The 10,101-nt window shown below is 36.1% G+C and overlaps 1 long non-coding RNA gene across 6 annotated transcripts in view; it reads left to right on the forward strand.

Annotated features, from left to right (window-relative positions):
• The window catches only part of LOC138242706 (uncharacterized), a 32,813-nt gene extending 26,061 nt beyond the window's left edge, over window positions 1–6,752 (forward strand). For all 6 annotated transcript variants that reach the window (XR_011191659.1, XR_011191664.1, XR_011191661.1 and 3 more), the window contains one exon: window positions 4,891–6,752. This is a non-coding gene — a long non-coding RNA (uncharacterized lncRNA). The remainder of the gene's footprint in view (window positions 1–4,890) is intronic.
• The last annotated feature ends 3,349 nt before the right edge of the window (window positions 6,753–10,101 follow it).

Raw genomic sequence — 10,101 nt, forward strand, 5'->3', positions numbered from 1 at the left:
AATAGAGAAAAAAGAGCTGACTGACAAGATTTATGATGCGGCTGTTAATGTTGGATTTAAAAAAAACACTTTGCCCGAAGTTTGTTGCATTGCTTGAAAAATAACTTTATTTCGAGAGACTGGATAAGTAATTCAAGTGTTTTTTTTTTAACTTCCTGAAAAACAACTAATAATTTAACTATATGTGCAAATGTTTTATGATATGTCGCTGTTGTGAATGTCTGTGGACATGTGCTGGCTGGACAGGAGGCTCTACTGTACACAGAGAGGGGCGGGAGGGGGGGACAAGCCGATACATACTCATAGAGTTTGATTAATAGGGAATATAATATAAAAATATAGTACTAAAAATAAGATACACTCTACAGACATTCACAACAGCGACTGTCAGAAGATAGGACACAGCGGCTCAGACACCCGCTGAATGGAAAGGGGCACTTTAATGTTCTGTAAGGCTAATACTAAAGCCAATACTTTAATATTCTTTTCTGTATGTTTAACAATAGTGGTTACTGGCCTAATTCGGCCCTGCTCCCGTTGTTAGGTGTTAATGTGTTGTTGTTAAGTGTGAATTTGTACCTGTTTCCCTGAGGTCTGGCTTTTTTTCTGGAAAACCATAACTCTGGTCTTGTCCAGATTGACTGTCAGCGCCCAGGTCTGACAGTGCTGCTCCAGCAGTGCCAGGTTCTGCCGCAGCCTCTGTTCTGTGGGCGACAGCAGGACCAGGTCGTCTGCAAAGAGCAGGAACTCGATTTCTGTAATTAATGCAGATCAGTAAATCAAGGGACAAAACAATTACTGCGCCCGGCTCCTCAATGGGCTTTGACGTGCTCATGCGTTGATTTAACAGTCCGGGTGTGGCAATGTTTTTTATTATTGTTACAGAGAAACATGATCAGATTTTCCCCAGTTCAGAAAAAAAGATCTAAAGTATACTAGTTTGTCACTCTTCTCATCCCCTCTTTGCTAAATGGCTTTTGAATAGAGTCACATGAGGAGAGAAGTGAAACAGCCCTAAACAGCCCTGTCGCAGTACACGGATATAATTATATCTTATTAATTTCTTTAGATACGCGATTCTTTTAATACAGTCTTTGCTGTGCTCTTGGGGATCCTTGTGATATTTCGAGCTCTGGTTGAATGATAAGTGTCGCAGTTTAAATAATTTTCGTAGTTAGAAATTATGAAACGCTCTGTTAAAAGCAAGGGAGTTTTTATGTCCGTTGCAGTAAAAGAAAATGCCTGACAAAGTAGGGCTTGGACAGATTCCAAGTGCATTTTTGCAATTTACGTTGCATTGTCCATTGTGCTGCTGTAATACAGTTTAAATAATTCAAAGTCTAAACAGTATCAGCTTTATTTATGGGTTGCAATTTTAAAAAAGCCAAAAACCGCACTCAAAATGCAATTTAGAGCTTTCTGGCAAGAGGAGACACCCAAATTAATAATGTAACATGCCACTGTTTGTGCATGAACAAGGTTATACTGCTATTTCCTTAGATACGCGATTAAAAAAAAACATTTTTGAATCCCTGGCAGAACACATGCCATAAGAATCAGCGCTTTTATATATCGCCTTTAAAGGTGGCTTCTCAAAACGCCTTACAGGATAAAAACAGCAATAACAGCAACAACAATATTGTATTTCATTGCACTTTGAAAACCAAGTAATACCTTAACTATATGTGCAAACGTTTTATGATATGTCGCTGTTGTGAATGTCTGTGGAGTGTATCTTATTTGCCTGTCTGTCCTGGCTCTCTCGCTCGCCCTCCTCCCTCTCTCCCTCAATTCAATTCAATTCAATTCAAGGTGCTTTATTAGCATGACAGATGGATACAATCAGTGTTGGGTATTTACTTTGCTTTGAGATGCCACTTTTAAAGGTGATAAATAAAATCAAGGCTTTAACTTGCTTTAACTCCGCAAGTCTGAGTTCTCGTGTCTGGCCTATCCGAACTTGAAAGTATTAAAATATGTATCTTTATAGCAGGTGGTGTACAGCTTTTTAGTATAGATTACACTTTTCTAAAATGTATTTAAAAAATTAAAACGATTACAATCTAATCTTTCCACGTTTGATCCCAAGATCCCAAGAAAAATAAATCTAAACGGGGAGAAAGCTATGCTGAAAGTTTATTAAGATACTTAGAAGACAAAGATATCAATTTATGTTGCATTTGTCTGATTGTGAATCAAAAAACACATATATTTAAACCCGCGTTTGCGATTTAAATCAAAATGCGATTTAAATCAATATAAATGTTTATATTGTAACGCCTAGGTGACTATTCATTGTTATTAAAATGACTTAAATTCGATCATGTTGTGATATTTAGAAATATAAATTTGTTTGGTGCGAGTGAGGTTTTATTTAATCTCTGACGCAGGGAAACATTTCATTTTTTCAAAGAAATGTTTGTTAAAGGAAATTCATGGCTCCAATGGGATTCAATCACAGACCATGTGACATGGGAGTCAGGAACCTAACCCACTGCACCACCAGCAAGGTCACATGCAGAGTGCTGAAAAAGCACTACAGAAACATTATCAACAGACAATGTACAGCGTGTATTATTCTTGTGTTGCGGTACATGAATATAATTATATCGTTATTAATTTCTTTAGATACGCAATTCCATATAATATTCCCTTTTAATCAAATTCTAAAAGTATGCTTGTTGACTCCGGTATCACGTTAGTTAAAGACTTCGATGCTTAAAATGTTTAGGGAGAAATGGAATATTGGTTTGTATTTTTTCTTTAAAGTACCAAGACCAGCCATATACTGTATGTTTATGTTCCAAAATTAATATCGTTTATGGCCTTCACACGCGTTGCAGTATTCTCCTATTCTTTTTATGCTCAGCTACTAAGATTTCCCTTCAGTGGTAAAATTCCATATAAATATTAAATACTAAAACGGACACCATAAAGACTTTTACTGTAAATCTTTCTACGACAGACCAACGGACCACGAGTGTCCCTGTTGGTCAACCAATCACGTACCGTGGTACCGCGCGTCATCGTGCGTCACAATGCGCGACGCCGTAGCCAATTACCTCTGGTACGTGTCTGTACCGCGCACTTTGAATGGCTGCATCTGTATGTTTTCTTTAAAGTACCGAGACCAGCCATATACTGTATGTTTAAGTTCCAAAATTAATATCATTTATGGCCTTCACACGCATTACAGTATGCTCCTATTCTTTTTATGCTCAGGCACTAAGATTTCCCTTCAATGGAAAATTCCATATAAATATTCAATACTTAAACGGGCACAGTAAAGACATTAAATATACATATACATACTGTATACAGTACAGTTTGCATATGGTAATATGTTTATGTTCCTAAATCAATCTCTTTTATGAGCATGTGAAAGGCATGGTGAATCACTGTACTTTGCATTATTGGAAACAAATGCGTGATTGCGAAATGCTGTGGTGTTACTTTTACAAAGACGGTCAATGAAAAAAAGAATGTGGACAAAGGCAATACTTTGTTTACAGCTTGTCCAAGGTCATTCATTATTAATACTATTAGTAATATCTTCGTTAAAGACTTTGATGGCGACAGTTCAAACATGAGAGGTTGAGCTTTATTAACTCAGGAAATTCCGTATACTATTATTTTGCTTGCGGTATTATAGGAGAATTTACGGTAACTCGCGGTAGACCGCGTAAAGCGCACCACAAAATAATGCGGTATCGCCCGCGCATTTTAAATGGCTGCATCTGTATAAAAATCACAACGTCTTTCACTAGTACAAACTTATGTGCAAAAATTGCTTTGGAAAATAAGATGCACAACATAAAGCATTGGAGAAATGCAAGAACACATTAAGAAACAGTCTCATGACTTGAATGATCTCCTAATTTTGCAGTGCAGTGTATTGTCACTTTCACTTATTAAGTAGACCACAGATTTTGCTTTTAATTATCTTGCAGTCTGTGGGAGAAATTGTTTTGAAATTGGAATTTACATGAGCTAGAGTTTACAGTTTTTCAGGGTTGAACCTAATTTACTCTCCAACTTTTTTGGAAAAAAGCTAAATATTTTAGAGGCCACAGCACACCAAATTTATATATTAGTGTAATAAAAAATGTATATGCTTTTTTATAATATGGTTTAGTCATAATAGATATAATAGGTCATGATTTTAAACATTTAACTCACAACGTAAAACAAATATCTGAATTTCACATTAATTAATCTGTGGAAGAATGTCAATACTTTTCTGAGGATTAATTAACAGACATAAACTGTTACACTAAGGAGAAATCAGCTGAATGGATCTACTATCACTATCTTACCATCATCACGGATTCACTGAATAATACTTTAGGTTCTTTGTCATTTTTTCCAAAACTGTAATTTATGATGTTTTAAATGAACACAACAGATCTGGTAATTGCATCTTAACGTAAAACATTTGAAAACACATAAAACTAAATCAGTATAAATATTTTATTTTTTTATTATGATAGCAGTTGGTACGCTATCAAAAAACTAAATAAACTGCATTTACCTTATTAATCACAAATTGGAAAAAAAAATTAAACCTGAAGGCACATGAAATCTGGTAAATATGTTCTGGATGTGGGTAAATAACGCAATGAGAAACCTAAGTATAGTCTGATCAAGAACCATTGATCACAGGACCATTTTCAGGGTCCTGTTTTGTGTGTCGAAGTACATGAGATATCCAAATGGTACGAATAAGATACAATGTTTTATTATGTAGTAATGTTCTGTAAATGTATACTAATTGTATAATATATAATATCTAAAATAATTCTGATTCTTCTAGAGGTTGTATACAACTGTGTTCCTTTATGTTTAGTACAATGCATTGTTTTTTTTTCTAATTTCTGTGTCTTTCAACAGAAATTCACATATTACACAGTCCTTCTGTACCACAAAAAGAAGATAGAAATTGACAACTTTGTGGGATCTATGAAAACCCTGGCAGAGGGCATTGAAAAAACCCACAAGGGCACTGCAGTAGGCAGCATTGTGGGAGCTGGTGTTGGAATTGCAGGATCAGCTGCTACTATTGGTGGGATACTACTTGCTCCTTTTACTGCTGGTGCCTCTTTAGCACTTACAGTTGGAGGGGTTGTTGCAGGAGTAAGCGGTGGTGCCACTGTCCTAACCTCAGATATCACTAAGTACTTTGTTACCAAGAACAAGACAGATGATGCTAAAAAAATTCAGGAAGAAATACAGAAACACATGAGGGAGCTCCAAAACATAATTGAATATGTTGGCCAAATGATGAAAGTATTTAGAGAAGATCATGCTTCTTACATTGAAAATATGGCAAATAATATGCTGTGTCAGTGCTTCCAGGCTGTGAACTTACTTGGGCCTTTAGATGACATTATAGCTGCGGGGGCCAGCGTTGCAGGCCGCGTTGTCAGAGTGGCTGGTGGAATTCTTGCCGCAGCCACCATGATTTTTGATATAATAATCATTAAAAATAAAGCAAAGGAATTCAAAGATGGTTCTGAAATTGCTAAACAAATAAATCATTTGATAACAGACGTTGAAAAGGATCTCAATCGAATTGATGAGCACATACAAAAGTTTCAAAAACTAACTAGTACAATTTGCTGTGATAATTTTGAAGATCTTGCTTGACCTATCAAAAACAATGATTAAAAGAAATTACAAAAGGAGTAAGAGATCAACCGCACAAATTAAGAAAAAAAAACACAAATCGAAAAGTACAGGAAATAATGCAGTAGAACTTCAAAATACTGTAGTATCCACAGCATTCATCCACCCAAATTCCATGTAGAAGTAAAACAATCTTAAAGCATATTTGGTTCACAGTAAGATTCAGTTTCTAAAAGACACTTTGTCATGAAAGATGTCAATATCCACCAATGCAAATACGTTAATCGATGCACAGCACTCATCATGTTCTATTCACTGAACCTTTATGAATACTGTAAATAAATGAGTTAGTTATTGCATTGAATGTATCAAATGCTACTAAATTGGAAAACAACACAATGCATTCAATTCAATGACTGTAAAATAAATGCAAATCATTCAAATTAATACTACAGCATTTCCAGAAATTTCAAAAGTGATAATCAGACAAGCGAAGACATCAAAAGAAGAGACACGGTGTACGATACAAATGCTACAAAAGAAAGAAATGAGACTCTGGAAACTGTGTGAATGGATAATCTATTGTGAATCATGATGACACCATGCACTGAACCTTTAAACAACACTGCACTGTAGTCAGAAGGCTGCCTACACATCTGAAAGAGGACTTGCTATTACACAAAAAATTGAAGTCATTTAAGTCTGATAAAATCTTAATACAAATTGAAATTAATATTTAATATTCTCCTCTGTAATGACATTCAGAAATACTTCAGTCATGTATTTTGGATACATACTACCTGAACACAAGTTTAAAATTGTGTATTGAATATTGTTCCATTTCTGTTTAACCTAATTCAGATGTCTGTGAATAGAACATGCTTTATTTTGTAGCTTAGACAGATCGCTGTGACTGAATGTATACTGTTTTCCTCTGTAACATGTTTAATGTGTTTTTTAATAAGATATAAATGTGGGAGGTGGGAATGTAAACCAAGATACCCAGCCATGTTGTTAAAGTGGATTCATTGGCTATTTTCAGGAAACAGCTGGATGGAATCCTCAGATTATCTGTTTTTGATTATTGTTTGATGTTGTTAAATAAAGAACTATCTTTGAAATTAATAACAAAAGTATATGTGCTTTTTGCTGAATAGTTAATTCACTCGTACAACATTAAATACAGTGCTCAAGCTGATTTTGACATTTCATCAAATACAACTAGAATGGGGTTTTGTTTATTATTTTAATTATAATTTTGCCATTGAGACATATTTTAAAAAAGGCATCTTCCTCTCTTACTGTCTCTTCTTGTAAAAAAAAAACACTTTCTCCTATATAATAACTTCCATTTTGTCTCAATCTTATTCTAGTGTATTTCAAATCACCTTTTATAGATTTATAGAAATGTACTCATTTTTCATCAACAGAGGATACCCCAGCAGTGTGATTGACAGGGCCCTTGCCCGAGCCAAAAACACCCCCCGGACCATCAACCCGATCAGGAACTCCCGCCATAACAACCGCATTCCTTTGGTGCTTCCTTACCACCCTAACACACTTCCTATCCCCAGGACCATTAACCAGAACTTTTCCATCCTACAGGATGATCCCTCCATTGGGGCCCTCTTTTCTGATCGACCTATCATCTCATATCGCCGACCACCTAATCTGCGTAACCTCCTTGTTCACAGCTCCCTTGACCGCCCTCAGCAACCATCCACACCAGGCACTTTCCCTTGCAACAGAGCTCGCTGTATCACCTGCAAGTACACAGCCACCACCACACTCATTCAAGGCCCCTCAGGACAATTCCGGATCACCCAGACAGCATCTTGTACCTCCAGCAACCTTATTTACTGCATCTCTTGCAGTAAATGCCCAGCCATCTACATTGGGGAAACAGGAAGGAGACTCGGAGACCGCTTCAGAGAACACGTCAGGGCTGTGAAGATTAAAGATCTCTCCAAGCCCATTGTTTCTCATTTCACCTCTGATGGCCACGACCACTCTAATCTCTCCGTCTGTGTTCTCAAAGACGGTTTTCCGAACTCATACATCAGAAAGACCACCGAAACTAAAATTATTCTGCAGCTAGGATCACACATTCTCCCTTCCCTTAACGACAGATTACTGTTCTTTTAAATTTTCTCCATTCATTGGAATTCATTTCACACCTCTCTGCACCCATTCTGACTTCACACCTCTTGATTGGCCTCTCTTTCTGTCCCCTGCTCCCGCCTCTCACTCCTCCTCCCTCTCAACCTTTGTTCTCCCGCTACTTTACCTTTGCCTACTGCCCTGTCTCTCTCACACCTGAAGAAGGCTCCACGGCCGAAACGTTGTGTTCTCTTTCTTCTTTTTTCCAGCATGGAATAAACCTATTACTTGTTCCTTTGCAGCCTACGCATGCTGACGCAGCTACCCACCTGAACTATTATAACATATTCAATGTTAAATTATATTAATAATGGAATAAAAATGTGAATAAGGAAACGTGAATACTGTCAACTGTTCAACCAGTTTAATTCAAAACATTTTATTCAGTGGGGCAATTTAACAGACGCCTCAAGTCTTAACACGAAATCATATAGATTGTAATTAAAATCGAGAATAACAAAGCGGTACCTGGTTGCATTTTTAGAAACCTTAGTTTGAATAAACCGGATCCCAGGTGCAAGTGACTTCATAACGTGAGAAGGCATTATGCTATATTTTTTATGCATCAGTTGAAGCCTTCTGAAGTCTCTCAAAAACATAAAAATGTAACATAATATCGTGTGGCATGATGGGCAACTGATTCTTTTAATTTTAAAGAAAATCAAAAATAAGAAAAAACGTGTCTGCCTAAAACAGACACTGCATGATTTTAAAATCTAAATAGCTAAAAACACTTAATCCAAAAATGGGTGATTTTCCTTGTGATCAGATTAGAATCTTTGTGTAAGATGCAATTTTTTAAATTTTTGAATTAAACATTTTAAACACATTTCATACAGATACAGTACAATCACATTCTCATTTCTTCCCATGGTATGAAGCAACTTAGCAGGTAGCTGAGAAAATAGTGCACCCACTGAGCTCAGTCAGAGCAGAGGTGGTGCTGTAAGAAGACTGTTCTGCAGCTTGCAGTGTTTATGGCACTGAGTGTGTCTGCCTTTAAAACATAGAAAAGGAATGTCAATCATTTAGTTTAACTTGAAATCTTTTAATTGTCATTAAACAGCTTTCTTACCAGTTAGTTTTATATTTGAAACCATCGTTAAACAAAAGATTGTTGTACTTTCTAATGACATTACACATGGAAAGATGATACAGTTTAATCATTTTTATTTTTTTAAATACATTTTAGAAGAGTTTAATCTATACGAATATCACAGACTATTTTGGATTGTATTTCTGAATGTTAAGTCACAGTTCAATATTTTATATACATCTAAAAGTCAGGCATCAGGTGCATAACTATTAGTAATCAATAATTAGTATTAAAATTCTCACTGTGACAAATTGTTACACTTCCGCATCTTGTAAAAACATTAATTTGCAAAACTGTGTTCAAATATACATTAAATCCGACTATAAAAATAAGTAAACTATATTAACTTATAAAATAAAAAAGAAGGTAAAATATAATATAAAATTAAACCAGGGTTAATTTTTTTCTGTCTCTTGCTACTCTCTCTCACCCACTATGATTCAGACACAGAATGGTTAAAAATGGGAACAGGTCAGGCAGGCAGAGGGAAGGGGGAGGGGGGAGAAGGGAGGCGTCTTCCCACCTTTATGACTAAACTGCCAAAGAGAAAAGGCTTGAGAGACATACAGAGCCGAAAAAGTTTGGTGCCGTGTTCTTTGCTTTGGAAGAATTTTCACCTTGAATATTTGCCCACCAGCTGACACACCAGCTGACACACAGAACCAAACTGAATACAAAATGTACTTGCAAGAATAACGATTACAAACTTTAAAAAAACATTGCTTTACACTGTTATACTGTACAGTGTAATAAAACAGTTTATGGTCACTACACTGTGAGTAATGCTGTTCACTAAACCTCTTTCCCACAATTTCACAGGGCAAGGTCACATAGCTCATTCAAAACTGGATATAATTTTGTCTTGCAAAAATTGTGATATTTGTCAACATATTTACTAAAACTCTCCATCACAGCAATCTCACTGTGTTAGTCTCACTGTACGCCCCAGTGCTCACTCAATGTTCACACTCCCAGTAAAATAAAAAAAACGTTTTCCACATTATCACCTCGCACCAGGGGGGAAGGAAAAGTGCTCGCTGTCATTTTTTTTCACTGACAGACGAAGTTGATTAAAAATCATTCAAAAGGGAGTGGTGTGTTAACACAAACTCTGCTTAACAGAGCCGCTTGTAAGAGAAAGGTGACTTTCTTCTAAACTAAATAAAGCTACAGTACAGACAGATTTTAAATTCTTCAAGCAAAATTAGCTGTTCGTCAAA

This window comes from Lepisosteus oculatus, chromosome 14, assembly GCF_040954835.1.
Source record: "Lepisosteus oculatus isolate fLepOcu1 chromosome 14, fLepOcu1.hap2, whole genome shotgun sequence".
In the NCBI taxonomy this organism is placed as follows: domain Eukaryota; kingdom Metazoa; phylum Chordata; class Actinopteri; order Semionotiformes; family Lepisosteidae; genus Lepisosteus; species Lepisosteus oculatus.